Source organism: Entelurus aequoreus, linkage group LG10, assembly GCF_033978785.1.
Source record: "Entelurus aequoreus isolate RoL-2023_Sb linkage group LG10, RoL_Eaeq_v1.1, whole genome shotgun sequence".
Taxonomy (NCBI): domain Eukaryota; kingdom Metazoa; phylum Chordata; class Actinopteri; order Syngnathiformes; family Syngnathidae; genus Entelurus; species Entelurus aequoreus.
Genome location: NC_084740.1, coordinates 52,288,930 through 52,310,349, shown reverse-complemented (window position 1 = coordinate 52,310,349; position 21,420 = coordinate 52,288,930). Strand labels below are relative to the sequence as shown.

At 41.2% G+C, this 21,420-nt stretch overlaps 1 pseudogene; it reads left to right on the top strand.

Moving 5' to 3' along the window:
• LOC133659163 (TBC1 domain family member 2B-like) overlaps positions 1-21,420 on the top strand; it is a 57,232-nt pseudogene that overhangs the window by 11,670 nt on the left and 24,142 nt on the right.

Below are 21,420 nucleotides of genomic sequence, written 5' to 3'. Positions count from 1 at the left end.
CATACCTAATGAACTGTACCTCATTATTAAACAATTACGGATCTCATGAACAATGAAGTAGTTAGTCAAAAACTGCCATCTTTGGGTATTATTTAGACCAGTGGTTTCTCAACCTTTTTTCAGTGATGTACCCCCTGCGAACATTTTTATAATTCCAGTACCCCCGTAATCAGAGCAAAGCATTTTTGGTTGGAAAAAAAGAGATAAAGAAGTGAAATACAGCACTATGTCATCAGTTTCTGTTTTATTAAATTGTATAACAGTGCAAAATATTGCTCATTTGTAGTGGTCTTTTTTGAACTATTTGGAAAAAAAGATATAAAAATAACTAAAAACTTGTTGAAAAATAAACAAGTGATTCAATTATAAATAAAGATTTCTACACATAGAAGTAATCATCAACTTAAAGTGCCCTCTTTGGGGATTGTATTAGAGATCCATCTGGATTCATGAACTTAATTCTAAACATTTCTTCACAAAAAAAGAAATCTTTAACATCAATATTTATGGAACATGTCCACAAAAAATCTAGCTGTCAACACTGAATATTGCATTGTTGCATTTCTTCTCACAGTTCTTTTTGACTGACATTTTAGTGAGGGTCAAACCATCATGGCATGGGGGAAACTCTGGGTTTATGGTAATGAATGGAATAGCCTACTTGATTTGATGTTCAGTTTATGAACTTACATTCATATTTTGTTGAAGTATTATTCAATAAATATATTTATAAAGAATTTTTGAATTGTTGCTATTTTTAGAATATTTAAAAAAAATCTCACTCACCCCTTGGCATACCTTCAAGTACCCCCAGGGGTACGCGTACCCCCATTTGAGAACCACTAATTTAAACAACCTTATATATAAAAGGTATTGGAATAAACACACTAACCTTAATCCAAGGTCTCGGTTCGTGTTGTACCTTTAAAAAAAAAGCAGGCGGTATTTGAAGGCGCTTGGGGCGCCAACTGCAAAGGAAATATCAAGTTACTAATGAAGAGCAAAAGTACTTGTGGTCAAAGACATCAAGGAATTGGACAAACATCGTCTCAATCACAAGGAAAATGAAAGGCACAACATACAGACAATGACGGATGCCGCCTGATGAAATAAAGTCACCTACACTTACAACAACAACACTACTTACTACTACTATACATCCATCCATCCATTTTCTACCGCTTGTCCCTTTCGGTAACACTACTAAAATATTGTTGAACAAGAAGAACTGGAATTGGAAATAAATAATACAGCTTCAACATTATCAAGCAATTTATTTCATTCATTTATCATCATTAAAGGCCTACTGAAATTAACTTTTCTTATTTAAACGGGGATAGCAGATCCATTCTATGTGTCATACTTGATCATTTCGCGATATTGCCATATTTTTGCTGAAAGGATTTAGTAGAGAACATCGACGATAAAGTTCGCTACTTTTGGTCGCTGATAAAAAAAGCCTTGCCTGTACCGGAAGTAGCGTGACGTCGCAGGTTGAAAGGCTCCTCACATTTCCCCATTGTTTACACCAGCAGCGAGAGCGATTCGGACCGAGAAAGCGACGATTACCCCATTAATTTGAGCGAGGATGAAAGATTTGTGGATGAGGAACGTGAGAGTGAAGGACTAGAGTGCAGTGCAGGACACATCTTTTTTCGCTCTGACCGTAACTTAAGTACAAGGGCTCATTGGATTCCACACTTTCTCCTTTTTCTATTGTGGATCACGGATTTGTATTTTAAACCACCTCGGATACTATATCCTCTTGAAAATGAGAGTCGAGAACGCGAAATGGACATTCACAGTGACTTTTATCTCCACGACAATACATCGGCGAAGCACTTTAGCTACGGAGCTAACGTGATAGCATCGTGCTTAAATGCAGATAGAAACAAAAGAAATAAGCCCCTGACTGGAAGGATAGACAGAAGATCAACAATACTACCAAACTCTGGACCTGTAACCACACGGTTAATGCTGTCCAACCTGGCGAAGCCTAGCAATGCTGTTGCTAATGACGCCATTGAAGTTAACTTAGCTACGGAACCTCGACAGAGCTATGCTAAAATATTATCTCTCCACCTACGCCAGCCCTCGTCTGCTCATCAACACCCGTGCTCACCTGCGTTCCAGCGATCGACGGCGCGACGAAGGACTTCATCCGATCATCGATGCGGTCGGCGGCTAGCGTGGGATAGCGCGTCTGCTATCCAAGTCAAAGTCCTCCTGGTTGTGTTGCTGCAGCCAGCCGCTAATACAGCTTTCTTCTTTGCCGTCTTCATTGTTCATTTAACAAATTGCAAAAGATTCACCAACACAGATGTCCAGAATACTGTGGAATTTTGCGATGAAAACAGAGCTGTTTGTATTGGGATACAATGTGTCCCAATACTTCCGCTTCAACCATTGACGTCACGCGCATACGTCATCATACATAGACGTTTTCAACCGGAAGTTTCCCGGGAAATTTAAAATTGCACTTTATAAATTAACCCGGCCGTATTGGCATGTGTTGCAATGTTAAGATTTCAACATTGATATATAAACTATCAGAACTGCGTGGTCGGTAGTAGTGGCTTTCAGTAGGCCTTTAAGTAGTAACTGTTTAATCTATATTCTGCATTTATTTATATAGACAGTATGTCTGTCAATTGTTTAGTCTTCTATTCTATCCTATGTGGTCCGTGTACCTCCCGTTCATTCGATTTCGAATTCTCAAAGGCAAATCAAAAAACAAATGTTTTCTATTTTTATTTCTGAAACAAAAGTTGGACAACTATTTAATGACACTTTTTTAAAAACAACAATAGGACTCCTGCTGAACAAAGGTGTTAGCGTTATGCTAAAAACATGCTAAACACGAAGGAAAAGCTAAAATACTGCCTCTGGTTCAATTTGTCATCACACAGATAAACACGCATTTTTGCATTTTGGATAAACATGAATTGGATTTTTGTGTTTATCTGGAACAATACAAATCCATAAAAGGAAAACAGCACAAAATAAAATTTTATAGCAATATTTTAATGAAAATCAACCCTTTTTTGTTTGTTTTCAAGTTTGCCATGAATAGTAAAAATCAAAAAACGGCCTGGAAAAGAATCAATCAATCAATGTTTATTTATAAAGCCCTAAATCACAAAAGTCTCAAAGGGCTGCACAAGCCACAACAACATCCTCGGCACAGAGCCCACACAAGGGACGTCGATGTGAATATGAGAAACCTTGGGGAGGATCGCATATGTGGGTAACGCCCCCTCTAAGTACAGTCCCTAGTGGATCCAACATAACAGTGAGAGTCCAGTCCATAGTGGGGCCAGCAGGAGACCATCCCGAGCGGAGACAGGTCAGTAGCGCAGAGACGTCCCCAACCGATGCACAGGCGAGCGGTCCACCCCGGGTCCCAACTCTGGACAGCCAGCACCTCATCCATGGTCACCGGAACCGGAATAACCCGGCGAGGGGGCAAAGGAGAAAAGAAAACGGCAGATCAACTGGTCTAAAAAAGGGGGGTCTATTTAAAGGCTAGAGTATACAAATGAGTTTTAAGATGGGACTTAAATGAATGAATGAATGAACGGAAGGTACACGGACCCTATGTATTCATTCATTTTGTTGACTTATTTATTTGTTAAAAGTCAACTTATTTCCCTTTTTGTCTTTGTTTTTCCATTTTCTTTATCGCAGCATAATTGCTAATAATATTTCAACACAGTAAATATTATTTTCTCTTTCTATTGAACAATGGAAAACCCAACACTTAGTGTTAACATATTAAACTGAAAGTGAACAACCTATCAGTAATTAGGATTAAACACGCTCTGCTTTGTCCTACTCCTTTTCCAACATGTTGAATTATGCAAGTGTAAACATGTGATGTTCCTACATGTAACAAATAAACCATGCCATGATGGAGAATGTTTCTACAATTTGCTTTTGGCATCTTCCCCTAGTTGTGTTAATTCTGAACATTTTATAGATTTGCCTTTTAATTTTCAAGTAAAATATTACTTTTGTACAACCTATGAAATGTTTTGTACAGGTGTCGGGCAATGGCAAAAACTAGCATTTTCTTTCTTTCTTTCTTTAGTTTATTTCGAACATGGACACACTTACAGAATAATACATCACACAATTTCATATCATTTCACATTATGTCCGAAAAGGAGTAGGAAGAAGCAAACAATTATATTTCCCAAACAGAATGGCGACTTTGACCTTTGAATTGAACCCAACACAGCACAAACATACTCTTAGTAGCACACAACAGTTCCCAATACAGCAGAATACAACTTTCCTGAAATAGGGCAGTATTAATGTAATAAAATGTTTGTTATTGATTTGCAATTATGTACAACTGCAGTGCATCATATTGACAGTAGTGTCTAATATTTGTCCACCTCATGTAGCTAAGTAGTCCAAGCAAAATATTAGAAACAACTCTCAGTACGATCCATTGCATCCATCCTTAAAGTCTGATAAAACATAGTAACATTGAAAAAAGTGTTGTTGTTTGCAGGCCCCCAGCAAGCCGATGATGCACTTCTGGCTGCAGCAACTCCAGCAGAAGCGCTGGGAGTTCAGCAACTCAAGAGGCTGTGGACAGAGAGACAGTTTGAGCTCTCCTATCCTGGCCCACCCTCTATGTGGTCTTGTAGGCAAAGACAATGGTAGGTAATTGCACACAGTAATGGGTGTGTGTCATACCCACCCACAAAGGTAACATTAGTGTCTGATTGCTTGATATGCGCACAACATCCAACATTACTACCAAGAGAAAATGTAGAAACCAAATGTGCATGATGTACAATAACAATGTCCGTGATGGCCAAGCTAACTTGGAAAATGTAGTAAGCTAAGCTTTTGCTAAGCATTTTGATTACATGTATCTTAGCTTACTACATTTTTAGCTACTAGTTAAAGGTGCCATATGTAATAATTTCATGTCAAGTCATCATTAAAGGGCCCTGATATGTCAAAAGGCATAAATAAATCGTGTTCTTTTCGAATAACTTTATAACTGATAACCAGTAACGTGCGGTGAGGTTCATGGCTGGTGAGGCACCGACTTCATCACAGTCAGAGTGACAACCCTAAAGAGTATCTTATTCACCATTTGATTGGCAGCAGTTAACGGGTTATGTTTAAAAGCTCATACCAGCATTTTTCCCTGCTTGGCGCTCAGCATCAAGGGTTGGAATTGGGGGTTAAATCACCAAAAATTATTCCCGGGCGCTGCGCCGCTGCTGCCCACTGCTCCCCTCACCTCCCAGGGGGTGAGCAAGGGGATGGGTCAAATGCAGAGGACACATTTCACCACACCTAGTGTGTTTGACAATCATTGGTACTTTAACTTAACTTTAACTTTACACATACAAACTGTAGCACACAAAAAAGCACATTTAATTAAAAAAACGTTATTATGGTCTTACCTTTACTTATAAATGAAGTCCATGCGCCGCTCCTTTTAAACAAAAGCGTCGATAACTTGTTTATAGAAGTCTTCCTTAGCTTTCTTCAGTTTAAAAAGTCTCTCTGTCTCAATGGAGATGATCCTTTAATTATTACCTCCTGCTTCGATTGAAAGTCCAGTTTAGAAAACTGTTTTATTTTAGATATGTAATCCTCCATGTTAAAAGTCCAGGCAAGAGGAAAAAATAAACGATCGCTGCTAACTGTTGCTGCTTGTTGTCACTTCTTCTGCAGCCGAGTAGTCGCAAGAATGATCTCTGGGATCACTACCGCCCTCTACCACCAGGAGGCGGGATTACTGCGAGCCTCACCCAGTGCGTCTTCGCAGCCGTTTTATGATTGCTCAGCGCAAGAAATACGTTACACACATACAGTTGTTGACAAAATACACTGTACATTATATACCTCAGCTAACTAAACTATGGAAATGTATAACATAATTCATATAGCAATACGGTCTCACTGCACAGCAGGCCAGCAATTAGCCGAGTCATTGCGCAATCCATGGCGAGGCTCAACTGGCTGGTGACTCACCACAAGTCTCTTCTCAGTATTTGAACAGAAAATGTGAAAATTCAGCGATTTTGAATAAAAATAATCTAAAACTGGTGAAGTTAAATGGAAAATAACGTTATAGTATAATCACTGGATACATATAACAATTTAATTAATTTTTTTTCTTTTTACATTTTTTTTTCTTTCCATGATGGCACGTGAGGCCCCGCCTCACCTTCCTCCCCTGACTGCACGTCACTGCTGATAACGGTAGTTCAGCCGGGATATGCTTATTTCAATATTAGATTTACAGCCCCGAAAAATTGTCATTGTTTTCATTTCAATGCCCCGCCCTCCACCGTTTGACCAATTAGAAAGTCAGTGAGTGTTGCCAGTTACGCACCGCCCTCTTCGTCTAGCTACTGCCACTGGTAAAGTTACTAAACATGTCAGACTTTAGTAAATCTAAAAGGCGTCGTCACGATTCTCAACTTATTCATGACAAAACGAGGATTTGTATCGGGATGCCTTTGAAAGATAGAGACAATTGAAGGCGGGGAAGATTTTTTTTATCTGATGCCAAACTTGCTAATTTCCTCCTTGATAGGTAAGTAAGGCATTTATGTTTTCTTATTACTTGTATCTGGCAACCTCAGTCACAGAGAGTGGGAGGGGACTACATCATTTTGACAGTGATTGCAGTACCATTTCTGGCCACATTACTACATCTGGCACCTTTAATCTGGATTAAATGTATTTTAGCTCTACAGGGGAAGCTATCCCGCAGAATTGTAGCAAGCTACACTACAAGTTACACGGAAAAAGTAGATTGCTACATCAACACTACATATATAAATACATACTTAACCTCAATGTAAAACTTACCTCCAAACAAATAGGCAGAGAATAAATCCTCGGTTTGATTGTTTACTATAATAAACACAAACTAGAACCATGCCCTCTGTCTGGCTTTTTAACATTTCTTTTAACTTGCAAAGTTGTGGTACCATGTACTAAATGAGGGACAAAACACTGGAAACAAATTAATGTAATGAGAGTTTAACAAAAATAATAATATCATTTAATAAACACCAAAAGATATACCCTCTATTGGAATGGGGATTTTTCATGCACATAAATGATTACTGTTTCAACAAAAACCACAGTGGCAAAATGACAATAACCTGGTCGAACAAAAAGTGCAAAACATTTTTCTCACAAAAAAGGCATTAACAAACTCCATCTTTACATGATCAGAAGACATTAAAAATTAACATATTTTTTATTATGTAACTTTTATACCAGTTATAACTAAGCAGCGTTGGATAATCGGCATAGCTGGGTTTCAATCACGTGACCTAGAGGCACGTTTCTGGGTTTCAGGCGATGGTCTAGAGTTCCATTAGGCTACTGTTTATTTACCTGAATCAGATTTGGGCGTATTTTGAAAGGTTTAGAGGCAAATATATAAGTGATCATAAAAAAAAATATTTAAAATGGGATGGAGTGGAAAATGTTTTTTTTATAAGATTAAAACCATTCATCATCACCAAGACATTAAAGCTCGCTACGACCTCACTTCCTTTGACCCTCACAGTATTTAGAGAAGAAAAGACTGGAGGCACATCCTATCTTTATATCTGAGGGGTCCACCAATTAAACATTAATCAGTGAAAGACAAAGTTGGATTTATTGGTGCATCGCTAAGTACTGTACTTGATTGACATAACGAGTGCCGTGCTGCTGTGATCGTGACGCTAGTGAGAAAAAGGAGATGTTTGTTTTCAGTTGATTTCCTGCTATAAATATTAGTCTAATCTAGAATTCATGTCTGAAGTTGTTTTTATGATGTGAAGTTCATATTTTGTCTCATTAATTAGCTATAGATGTCCCTGTTGTTCAGCAATGTTTGCTAGCCATATCAAGGTTCATTATATGCTGTTGAGCCTACGAGAGATGTATTCATGTAATTTATTAGTACTATTAAAGGCCTACTGAAATGAGATTTTCTTATTTAAACGGGGATAGCAGATCCATTCTATGTGTCATACTTGATCATTTCGCGATATTGCCATATTTTTGCTGAAAGGATTTAGTAGAGAACATCGACGATAAAGTTCGCAACTTTTGGTTGCTGATTAAAAAAGCCTTGCCTGTACCGGAAGTAGCGTGACGTCACAGGTTGTAGAGCTCCTCACATCTGCACATTGTTTTCAATCATGGGCGCCAGCAGCGTGAGCGATTCGGACCGAGAAAGCGACGATTACCCCATTAATTTGAGCGAGGATGAAAGATTTGTGGATGAGGAAAGTGAAAGTGAAGGATTAGAGGGCAGTGGAAGCGATTCAGATGGGGAAGATGCTGTGAGAGGCGGGTGGGACCTGATATTCAGCTGGGAATGACTAAAACAGTAAATAAACACAAGACATATATATACTCTATTAGCCACAACACAACCAGGCTTATATTTAATATGCCACAAATGAATCCCGCATAACAAACACCTCCCCCCTCCCGTCCATACAACCTGTCAATACAACTCAAACACCCGCACAACACACTCAATCCCACAGCCCAAAGTACCGTTCACTTCCGCAAAGTTCATACAGCACATATATTTCCCCAAAGTTACGTACGTGACATGCACATAGCGGCACGCACGGACGGGCAAGCGATCAAATGTTTGGAAGAAAGCTGCGTACTCACGGTAGCGCGTCTGCTATCCAACTCAAAGTCCTCCTGGTTGTGTTGCTGCAGCCAGCCGCTAATACACCGATCCCACCTACAGCTTTCTTCTTTGCAGTCTCCATTGTCCGTTAAACAAATTGCAAAAGATTCACCAACACAGATGTCCAGAATACTGTGGAATTTTGCGGTGAAAACAGACGACTTAATAGATGGCCACAATGGTGTCCCAATACTTCCGCACAATTCGTGACGTCACGCGCAAACGTCATCATACCGAGACGTTTTCAGCAAGATATTTCCCAGGAAATTTAAAATTGCACTTCATAAGTTAACCCGGCTGTATTGGCATGTGTTGCAATGTTAAGATTTCATCATTGATATATAAACTATCAGTCTGTGTGGTCGGTAGTAGTGGGTTTCAGTAGGCCTTTAAGGATATTGTCTTGATGCTAACAAATAGCACCAAAGACGTTATAATTTGGTCATCCGTGTGGAATAAAGCACTTGGCTCTACTGCACAACAATGTAAGATTTTAGTTTCTGGTATGAAAATAAACAACAAAAATACGATGGATTGGACCAACAATCACAGTATTTATTACTAAGATTAACATGACGTTAGTTTATTCGCACAACCAGGTCTTTGTAATTATATTTAGGCATAGCAACCACAAAAGAACACAAACTAATGCGATATCATGCCCTTTTCTTACGTTTAGTTCTGCTATCAAACACTACAAATATAGTAGAGAATAAACTCAATTGTATCACAGAAAGTTTCTCAAACAAATCAAATGTTCAAATAAACATTCTACAAAGTGATCGTTGCAGACACAAGCATGGACCGATTGTATTCCATGAGATGATGAAAGTGATGTCTTTAAGAGCCATTTCTTTCTCTCTATTTGAACGAATGGAACACCAAAGAGCAGAACAGTATTACAGCATTTCCTGCTCAAACTCTCCACTCACTCTCATTTGTTTTAATGCTACACTCAAACTGCTTGACCATCAGGTGAATTAGGTTGCGAAGAAGAAAAACGGATGTGACGTCATATTCAACCCAGCTATTGACACTTTCCTCCCTGACTGCTTTGCTCACACAGCTGTGCACTGTCAAATTAGCCAGAACAAAACTGAGCGTTTATGAAATGTTAAAAAATTATGTCAATTAAATAAAAGTACCCGTAAATGGCTTATTGATGCACCCTGGAAGAAACATAGTTATTTAAAGGCCTACTGAAAGCCACTACTACCGACCACGCAGTCTGATAGTTTATATATCAATGATGAAATCTTAACATTGCAACACATGCCAATACGGCCTGGTTAACTTATAAAGTGCAATTTTAAAATTCCTGGGGAACTTCTAGTTGAAAACGTCTATGTATGATGACGTATGCGCGTGACGTCAATGGTTGAAACGGAAGTATTCGGACACATTGTATCACAATACAAACAGCTCTGTTTTCATCTCAAAATTCCACAGTATTCTGGACATCTGTGTTGGTGAATCTTTTGCAATTTGTTTAATGAACAATGGAGACTGCAAAGAAGAAAGCTGTAGGTGGGATCGGTGTATTAGCGGCTGGCTGCAGCCACACAACCAGGAGGACTTTGACTTGGATAGCAGATGCGCTATCCGACGCTAGCCGCCGACCGCATCGATGATCGGGTGAAGTCCTTCGTCGCGCCGTCGATCGCTGGAACGCAGGTGAGCACAGGTGTTGATGAGCAGATGAGGGCTGGCGTAGGTGGAGCGCTAATGTTTTTAGCATAGCTCTGACGAGGTCCGATAGCTAAGTTAGCTTCAATGGCGTCGTTAGCAACAGCATTGCTAGGCTTCGACAGGCAGCACAGCATTAACCGTGTGGTTACAGGTCCAGTGTTTGGTTCGGTGTCTCCTGATAGTAGTATTGTTGATCTTCTGTCTATCCTTCCAGTCAGGGGCTTATTTCTTTTGTTTCTATCTGCATTTAAGCACGATGCTATCACGTTAGCTCCGTAGCTAAAGTGCTTCACCGATGTATTGTCGTGGAGATAAAAGTCACTGTGAATGTCCATTTCGCGTTCTCGACTCTCATTTTCAAGAGGATAGAGTATCCGAGGTGGTTTAAAATACAAATCCGTGATCCACAATAGAAAAAGGAGAAAGTGTGGAATCCAATGAGCCCTTTTACCTAAGTTACGGTCAGAGCGAAAAAAGATACGTCTTTTACCTAAGTTACGGTCAGAGCAAAAAAAGATACGTCCTACACTGCACTCTAGTCCTTCACTCTCATGTTCCTCATCCACAAATCTTTCATCCTCGCTCAAATTAATGGGGTAATCGTCGCTTTCTCGGTCCGAATCGCTTTTTTTGATTGATTGAGACTTTTATTTGTAGGTTGCACAGTGAAGTACATATTCCGTACAATTGACCACTAAATGGTAACACCCGAATAAGTTTTTCAATTTGTTTAAGTCGGGGTCCACTTAAATTGATTCATGATACAGATATATACTATCATATATACTATCATCATAATACAGTCATCACATAAGATAATCACATTGAATTATTTACATTATTTACAATCAGGGGTGTGGAGGGGTTGGGGGGAGGATATGGACATCAAGTAGTGGACATAGAGAGAGAGAGAGAGGGATCAGAAGGCATAAGAAAAACAAAAAGTATCTGCATTTGATTGTTTACATTTGATTATAAGCAATCCGGGCAGGGTGTTAGTTTAGGGTTGTAGCTGCCTGGAGGTGAACTTTTATTGCGGTTTTGAAGGAGGATAGAGATGCCCTCGCTGCTGGTGTAAACAATGGGGAAATGTGAGGAGCCTTTCAACCTGCGACGTCACGCTACTTCCGGTACAGGCAAGGCTTTTTTTTTATCAGCGACCAAAAGTTGCAAACTTTATCGTCGATGTTCTCTACTAAATCCTTTCAGCAAAAATATGGCAATATCGCGAAATGATCAAGTATGACACATAGGATGGATCTGCTATCCCCGTTTAAATAAAAAAATCTCATTTCAGTAGGCCTTTAAACAAGACCCTCCCATGTGGTTTCTGCCACTACTGCAAGCAATGTGTTTTCCTTAATTCCTTCCTTTATTCTTGTTAAATAGCGGGGCACTCAACGTTAATGGTGCATTACTTCCGTCTGCTGTATTGGAATTAGAGTTTCTGCTCTCTACCACGCGACAGCTCTGACCCAACTCTAACTTGTCTTGTATTTATCTATTTAGTAAAAAATATCTATCTCCAAGTTCAACCCGAGATACACATTAACCCTTCCAAACCATGTTGTAAGCATTTTCTACATCAAACAAATACTGCCAACACTGACTCTTTTTTAACCTGAGCTTTCCTTATATCCGCTTTCAAACTTGTTACAGGATCCATAGTTCCCTTTTCTCTCCTAAACCCACTTTGGTAGGCACATATAATCCTTTTACCCTCCCCCAAAATACACCAGCCTCGCAGTTATCATCCTCTCCATGATTTTCCCCAAGTGGAAGGTGAGAGCTACAGTACAGGTCTATAATTGCTTGGGTTAGTAAGATCTTTCCCTGGCTTTTGCTAACCAGGACAATGACCGCCTCTTTCCAACTTTGAGGCAAAGTTCCAACCTCCCATACTTATTTAGAGTATCCTAGAGCTGTCATGGCATCTTGAGGCCCCATGTGCTTAAGCATGCTGTAACACACCTTGTCCTTACCAGGAGATTATTGTGATGCTCGTAATATAACTCTTGTTATTTCATCTATTGTTAACGGAGCATCCATTATATTTCCTATAGGTCCTCTACTATCCAGACCACCTGGGTAAGCTGCTTTTATTTACTTCCGGCCACGTTTACCCCTTTCTGTTCATTTTGCTTCCTGGTTATTAAGCTCCCATTATTAACTGTATCCACTGGGCATCCGATGCACCGGTCACCTGGGGTGGTTCCCCACATCTGCGTTCCCTTCCAAGGTTTCTCATTACCCCTAATGGTTGAGTTTTTTCTTGCGCTGATGTGGTATCTGAGCAGAGGATGTCGTTGTGGCTTGTGCAGCCCTTTGAGACACTGGTGATTAAAGGCCTACTGAAATGAAATGTTCTTATTTAAACGGGGATAGCAGGTCCATTCTATGTGTCATACTTGATCATTTTGCGATATTGCCATATTTTTGCTGAAAGGATTTAGTAGAGAACATCGACGATAAAGTTCGCAACTTTTGGTCGCTGATAAAAAAAAGCCTTGCCTGTACCGGAAGTAGCGTGACGTCACAGGTTTTAAGGCTACTCACATTTCCCCATTGTTTACACCAGCAGCGAGAGCGATTCGGACAGAGAAAGCGACGATTACCCCATTAATTTGAGCGAGGATGAAAGATTCTTGGATGAGGAACGTGAGAGTGAAGGACTAGAGTGCAGTGCAGGGCGTATCTTTTTTCGCTCTGACCGTAACTTAGGTAAAAGGGCTCATTGGATTCCACACTTTCTCCTTTTTCTATTGTGGATCACGGATTTGTATTTTAAACCACCTCGGATACTATATCCTCTTGAAAATGAGAGTCGAGAACGCGAAATGGACATTCACAGTGAATTTTATCTCCACAACAATACATCGGTGAAGCTCTTTAGCTACGGAGCTAACGTGATAGCATCGTGCTTAAATGCAGATAGAAACAAAAGAAATAAACCCCTGACTGGAAGGATAGACAGAAAATCAACAATACTATTAAACCATGGACATGTAACTACACGGTTAATGCTTTCCAGGCTGGCGAAGCTTAACAATGCTGTTGCTAACGACGCCATTGAAGCTAACTTAGCAACGGGACCTCACAGAGCTATGCTAAAAACATTAGCTATCCACCTACGCCAGTTCTCATCTGCTCAACACCCGTGCTCACCTGCGTTCCAGCGATCGACGGAGCGACGATCATATATGCGGTCGGCGGCCCGGAGACGGAGGAAGTCAAGGTGAGGTCGGCGGCTAGCGCGTCTGCTATCCATCTCAAAGTCCTCCTGGTTGTGTTGCTGCAGTCCGCCGCTAATACACCGATCCCCCCCTACAACTTTCTTCTTTGCAGTCTTCATTGTTCATTAAATAAATTGCAAAAGATTCACCAACACAGACGTCCAGAATACTGTGGAATTTTGAGATGAAAACAGAGCTTTTTTGTATTGGATTCAATGGGGTACCAATACTTCCGTTCTCTCTGTGACGTCACGCGCATACGTCATCATACATAGACGTTTTCAACCGGAAGTTTAGCGGGAAATTTAAATTGCACTTTATAAGTTAACCCGGCCGTATTGGCATGTGTTGCAATGTTAAGATTTCATCATTGATGTATAAACTATCAGACTGCGTGGTTGGTAGTAGTGGCTTTCAGTAGGCCTTTAACAAAGGGGCCTAATGTGTAACATTTTAATAAGATGTGTGTAAAAGTCTCACTTTGGGTGTTGTGACATTGTGTTATTATTGCACTATTAGTCACCTTCCCTCTGCTAGATGTCATTTACTACTTGTTATGCTGCACTGATAAAAGCGACACATTGCATTTTTTTCATGCTGAAAAGAGCACAAATAAAAATACCCTTCTCTTTTTTTGGAATTCATTCAAGGTCAGTACAATCTAATCTCCAAAACACTGCACACACACTCACTGGCCAAAAAATAGATAAACCGTACTGTACTAACGTTCACAAGCATTCATTTACCAATACAGTATGTTTTTTTTATAGTGGCGAGAGCTGTTTGTAATATTTAGCCTTTTGATTGATTGATTGATTGAGACTTTTATTAGTAGGTTGCACAGTGAAGTACATATTCCGTACAATTGACCACTAAATGGTAACACCCGAATAAGTTTTTCAACTTGTTTAAGTCGGGGTCCACTTAAATTGATTCATGATACAGATATATACTATCATATATACTATCATCATAATACAGTCATCACACAAGATAATCACATTGAATTATTTACATTATTTACAATCAGGAGTGTGGAGGGGGGGTGGGGGGGGGGTAGTGGACATAGAGAGAGAGAGAGAGAGAGAGAGATCAGAAGGCATAAGAAAAAGAATCTGCATTTGATTGTTTACATTTGATTATTAGCAATCCGGGGAGGGTGTTAGTTTAGGGTTGTAGCTGCCTGGAGGTGAACTTTTATAGCGGTTTTGAAGGAGGATAGAGATGCCCTTTCTTTTATACCTGTTGGGAGCGCATTCCACATTGATGTGGCATAGAAAGAGAATGAGTTAAGACCTTTGTTAGTTCGGAATCTGGGTTTAACGTGGTTAGTGGAGCACCCCCTGGTGTTGTGGTTATGGCGGTCATTTACGTTAAGGAAGTAGTTTGACATGTACTTCGGTATCAGGGAGGTGTAGCGGATTTTATAAACTAGGCTCAGTGCAAGTTGTTTAACTCTGTCCTCCACCTTGAGCCAGCCCACTTTAGAGAAGTGGGTAGGAGTGAGGTGGGATCTGGGGTGGAGGTCTAGAAGTAACCTGACTAGCTTGTTCTGAGATGTTTGGAGTTTAGATTTGAGGGTTTTGGAGGTGCTAGGGTACCAGGAGGTGCATGCGTAATCGAAAAAGGGTTGAACGAGAGTTCCCGCCAGAATCCTCAAGGTGCTTTTGTTGACCAGAGAGGAAATTCTGTAGAGAAATCTCGTTCGTTGGTTAACCTTTTTGATTACCTTGGTTGCCATTTTATCACAGGAAAGGTTAGCCTCTAGAATGGAACCTAGGTAGGTGACCTCATCTTTCCTGGTGATGACACTGTCACCTACTTTTATGGTGAAGTGATTGACTCTCTTAAGTTTGATGTGGGACCCAAACAGGATGGATTCTGTTTTACCCAAGTGGATGGATAGCTTGTTGTCAGCGAGCCAGGTGCAAGTTCTACAGAGCTCAGCACTGAGGATTTTCTCCACCTGTGACTTGTCCTTGCCGGATACCAGCAGGGCAGAGTCATCCGCAAACAAAAACAATTCACAGTCACATGCCGATGACATGTCGTTTATGTATATTAGGAACAGTAAAGGTCCCAATATACTGCCTTGGGGGACTCCACAGCTCACCGAGAGGGGGGGGGACACGGTGCCGTTCACCTCTACCACCTGCTCCCTCCCCTCCAAGTAAGACTGCATCCAGCTCCAAGAGGTTTTGTTAAATCCGATTGCTCTGAGCTTATCCAACAGTATAGCGTGGTTAACGGTGTCAAAGGCCTTCTGAAGGTCCAGCATGACCATGCCGCAGTATTTGCCCGCGTCCACCTCATGTTTGATGTGGTCGGTCAGATAGAGAAGGCATGTGTCAGTGGAGTGGTTAGTTCTGAAGCCGGATTGGAATTTGTACATGAGTTTATTAGTGGCAAGGTAACTATCGACCTGTTCATAAACTATTTTCTCCATTACTTTCGAAATGGAGCTGAGAATAGAAACAGGTCGGTAGTTGCCAGGTTCCAATTTGCTTCCTTTTTTAAAGAGGGGAGTTACTCTTGCTATCTTAAAATCTTTTGGTACTTGGCCTTGTGTAATTGATAGGTTTATTATGTGCGTGATGATCGGGGCAATGATGGAGGCAGAGTCCCTGAGGAATCTGGAGGGAATATTATCAAGGCCGGTGGCCTTGTTAGGGTGGAGCGCGCTCAATTTTTTAAACACCTCATCAGCTGTGACCATTTCTAATTTGAAATCATTGTTGGATACTCCTAGCTTTCTGTAGAAGGCTTTAATGTGTTCTACACCAAAGCGACCAGAGTGGTGGGACAGCTTGTTGACAAGAGTTGCAGCTATGCTGGTGAAAAAGGCGTTAAGTCTGCTAGCTACCTCCATTTTGTCTGTAATGAGGGAGTCACCCTCCTTGATGCTGATGTTGGTGAGTCTTGTTTTAAGTTTCTGGCTGCAACCAGGAAGCTGGTTGTTGAGAATTTTCCAGAGCTCACGTGGCTTATTCGTGTTTTCCTCTATTTTGTCGTTAATGTAATTTTTTTTTAAGGATTTAGTCAGGTTGGTTGACTTATTTCTTAATTTATTGCATTGCTTTTTGAGAGTTGAAAGGAGTAATTTGAGGTTGATATTATTGGGTTGTTTATCTACTTCTGTTTTACATTTTTGGTATTCAGAGTATTTCCTGTCTCTGTCTTTTATGGCAGCTAATAGGTCCGGATTCATCCATGGTTCCGAGCGGGCTTTGATCCTGACTGTTTTCACGGGAGCCATGTCATTTAGTATCTTTAGGAACGCCGTTTTGAAGCGATCCCAAGCGACATCGACCAGGTTGCTCGCGAGCACAGGGGACCAGTCCCACTCATCTAATTTTAAATTGAAATTGTCATTGGAGTATTTTTTGAGGGATCTGGATTGGGCTGTTATGTGGCCATTGGCTTTAGGTTTAGCTATTTTACGGGTGCAGAAGGTTAGATAGTGGTCGCTAAGACCACAGATCATGACCCCACTATTTTTTATTTTAGGCCGGTCTGAAGTGAGAATGAGATCTATGGTTGATTGGGTGGAATCACACACCCTTGTGGGTAGCGCTATTAGCTGGGAAAGACCGTGCAGATTACAAAACTTGCTGAAGGATCTGAAGACAGGCGCATCTTTGCGTTGAATATCTGTGTTCAGATCCCCAGTTATAATTTTCTCCATGTTGTCTGTCCCCGCCAAGCATTCTTCCAAAGCCCCATAGAAATCACTCTGATTAGGGGGTCTATAAACAGTCCCTATTAGTACCGGCTTAGCATTTTTAAATTTGATTTCCGCCCACACAGATTCCAGGTTATTGTGGTTAAGATCAGTGCGAGTTATGTATTTAATATCCTGGTGAATATACATACAAACGCCCCCACCGTGTTTATTCCTATCATTTCTGATAACTGAAAAGTTTTGTATTTCTATCTCTGAGTCAGAAATACTTTGATCAAATTTGGTTTCCGAGAAACACAAGATTTTTACCTTCGTGTTGAGGAACATTTCTCTGATTTGGTCGAGTTTGGCTCCAGAGAGGCTGTTCACATTAAGGTGGATGATGTGTAGTCCACTGGAACCAAAAAGAGCATCAGAGTCCGCTGTGTTGTGGTACTGACCAGAAAAATAGTTGGTTATTATTGCTGTTGCAGTTGAAGAGCAAGGAGAGAGAGGAGAGAGAGGCATATTGATCGTCCTCCAGGTGAAGGGGGAGGGAGAGAAAGGGGGAGGGGTGGGGGGGGGAGTATACTATTAAGCTGCATAAAAAGGAACAACATTAGACACTTTCTATAGTATGATGCAGCGCAAACTAAAACCAAACGTAAGCATGATATGAGCATAATTACATTTTGTTGGGAAATAATTTATTGTACTGGCTGCCATTGGATTGTGCAGCTCTACCTCATGTTGTGTCCAGTGTATAATGTCCTGAGGAACGCTGTTTATTTATATTTTTTATCTCTGAATTACAGATGCGTTTATCTTTGAGAATCTCAGCAACAGCATGGAAAAGGTCCGTAGTGACTTGACCACGGAGACCAAGACGGAAGGTGGCGGAACGGCTGGGATCCAATCAACCAGAGGGACTGCTGCTTCTACAAATACCCGCAATCTGACCCTCAAAAACTTTGGTACAGAGATCAGGTTAGTTCAAATCAATTTCAAGTAATCCAGTCCTATGTCTTAGGACCATTCAATGCTCTTGTTTTTGTGTCCTTGCTGGACTGGCAAAGCAAGTTTTCTGTGACGAGGACATTGTAGTGAAGAAATTATTCCACTGTTTCCCTTATATCAGGCACACAGTTGTGATCAATTCCTCTTCTGTGGTTAACAACACCAATCAGATAAAATGACAACAGTGTGTTTTTGTAAGTCAAATAATGACAGCTTGACATTAAAGGCCTACTGAAAGCCACTACTACCGACCACGCAGTCTGATAGTTTATATATCAATGATGAAATCTTAACATTGCAACACATGCCAATACGGCCGGGTTAACTTATAAAGTGCAATTTTACATTTCCCGCGAAACTTCCGGTTGAAAACGTCTATGTATGATGACGTTTGCGCGTGACGTCAATGGTTGAAACGGAAGTATTCGGACACATTGTATCCAATACAAACAGCTCTGTTTTCATCGCAAAATTCCACAGTATTCTGGACATCTGTGTTGGCGAATCTTTTGCAATTTGTTTAATGAACAATGGAGACTGCAAAGAAGAAAGCTGTAGGTGGGATCGGTGTATTAGCGGCTGGCTGCAGCAACACAACCAGAAGGACTTTGAGGATAGCAGACGCGCTATCCGACGCTAGCCGCCGACCGCATCAATGATCGGGTGAAGTCCTTCGTCGCGCCGTCGATCGCTGGAACGCAGGTGAGCACGGGTGTTGATGAGCAGATGAGGGCTGGCGTAGGTGGAGAGATAATGTTTTTATCATAGCTCTGACGAGGTCCCGTAGCTAAGTTAGCTTCAATGGCGTCGTTAGCAACAGCATTGCTAGGCTTCGACAGGCGGCACAGCATTAACCGTGTAGTTACAGGTCCAGTGTTTGGTTCTGTGTCTCCTGATAGTAGTATTGTTGATCTGCTGTCTATCCTTCCAGTCAGGGGCTTATTTCTTTTGTTTCTATCTGCATTTAAGCACGATGCTGTCACGTTAGCTCCGTAGCTAAAGTGCTTCACCGATGTATTGTCGTGGAGATAAAAGTCACTGTGAATGTCCATTTCGCGTTCTCGACTCTCATTTTCAAGAGGATATAGTATCCGAGGTGGTTTAAAATACAAATCCGTGATCCACAATAGAAAAAGGAGAAAGTGTGGAATCCAATGAGCCCTTGTACCTAAGTTACGGTCAGAGCGAAAAAAGATACGTCCTGCACTGCACGCTAGTCCTTCACTCTCACGTTCCTCATCCACGAATCTTTCATCCTCGCTCAAATTAATGGGGTAATCGTCGCTTTCTCGGTCCGAATCGCTCTCGCTGCTGGTGTAAACAATGGGGAAATGTGAGGAGCCTTTCAACCTGTGACGTCACGCTACTTCCGGTACAGGCTAGGCTTTTTTTATCAGCGACCAAAAGTTGCGAACTTTATCGTCGATGTTGTCTACTAAATCCTTTCAGCAAAAATATGGCAATATCGTGAAATGATCAAGTATGACACATAGAATGGATCTGCTATCCCCGTTTAAATAAAAAAAAATTCATTTCAGTAGGCCTTTAACTGTCCAAAAATTAATGAAATCAATTGATAAATGCTACATTGCGTTGGATCACAATTTGGTTGTGTGACAGCGACACAAGGTAATGTGTATAAGGATGCAAACAATCAACTTGATTGTTGCACCTTTTATTAAATCAAATGACGTCACAGCGACTTCTTTGTCAAGAGAAAGCTGAGCCCACCTCTCTGCTAACTGGTATGTGTCATGGTAGGAACTCTATGTCCATGCTTCGACCGGGTAGGGTAGGCGACAGCAAACGCAGTGTGTTTTACACCGGCAACAGCAGTGCAGAGGAGTGGGAGATGGTGGACGCTCAACCCATAAATTTCCCAGAACCGAAACCTCATGCAGAAACTCACAGGCGTACGTGCAGTCCCACTTACCTACCCAAGCTTTGCTCATACTGATTGTTTTCATGAAACTTGAAAAAATATGACGAGTCATGAAAATGTGTATCTCAGATTCCTTTGGATCAGCGTTTGATTTTGTACGCAACTCGTCAAGGCCCAGAAGGCCTCTGCTGCGAGACATGATGGGCTCTGGAAAGTTTGGCCGCAATGCGGAGACTCGCAGCGCAGAGAGCTCTCCTGTGGAGTTTAACGGCAAATCTTTGGAGTTGCAGCTTCGCCTCCAAAGCCAGCAAGAAGAGCTGTGTCGCGTGCAGCAGGAACAGACAAAACTCAAGGAGGAGCTGGCCAGTCAGAAGGTAAGATGGCTGAAGTTACGACCAGAGCTTCTTCTTCTTCTTCCTTCCTTGATGTGAATGATGAAACTTTGTTTCATTTATTATTATAACCACTCTGATGTTATTTGTGATCTTAAAGGCCTACTGAAAGCCACTACTACCAACCACGCAGTCTGATAGTTTATATATCAATGATGAAATCTTAACATTGCAACACATGCCAATACGGCCGGGTTAACTTATAAAGTGCAATTTTAAATTTCCCGCTAAACTTCCGGTTGAAAACGTCTATGTATGATGACGTTTGCGCGTGATGTCAATGGTTGAAACGGAAGTATTCGGACACATTGTATCACAATACAAACAGCTCTGTTTTTATCGCAAAATCCCACAGTATTCTGGACATCTGTGTTGGTGAATCTTTTGCAATTTGTTTAATGAACAATGGAGACTGCAAAGAAGAAAGCTGTAGGTGGGATCGGTGTATTAGCGGCTGGCTGCAGCAACACAACCAGGAGGACTTTGACTTGGATAGCAGACGCGCTATCCGACGCTAGCCGCCGACCGCATCGATGATCGGGTGAAGTCCTTCGTCGCGCCGTCGATCGCTGGAACGCAGGTGAGCACGGGTGTTGATGAGCAGATGAGGGCTGGCGTAGGTGGAGCGCTAATGTTTTTATCATAGCTCTGACGAGTTCCCGTAGCTAAGTTAGCTTCAATGGCGTCGTTAGCAACAGCATTGCTAGGCTTCGACAGGCGGCACAGCATTAACCGTTTAGTTACAGGTCCAGTGTTTGGTTCGGTGTCTCCTGATAGTAGTATTGTTGATCTGCTGTCTATCCTTCCAGTCAGGGGCCTATTTCTTTTGTTTCTATCTGCATTTAAAGTTC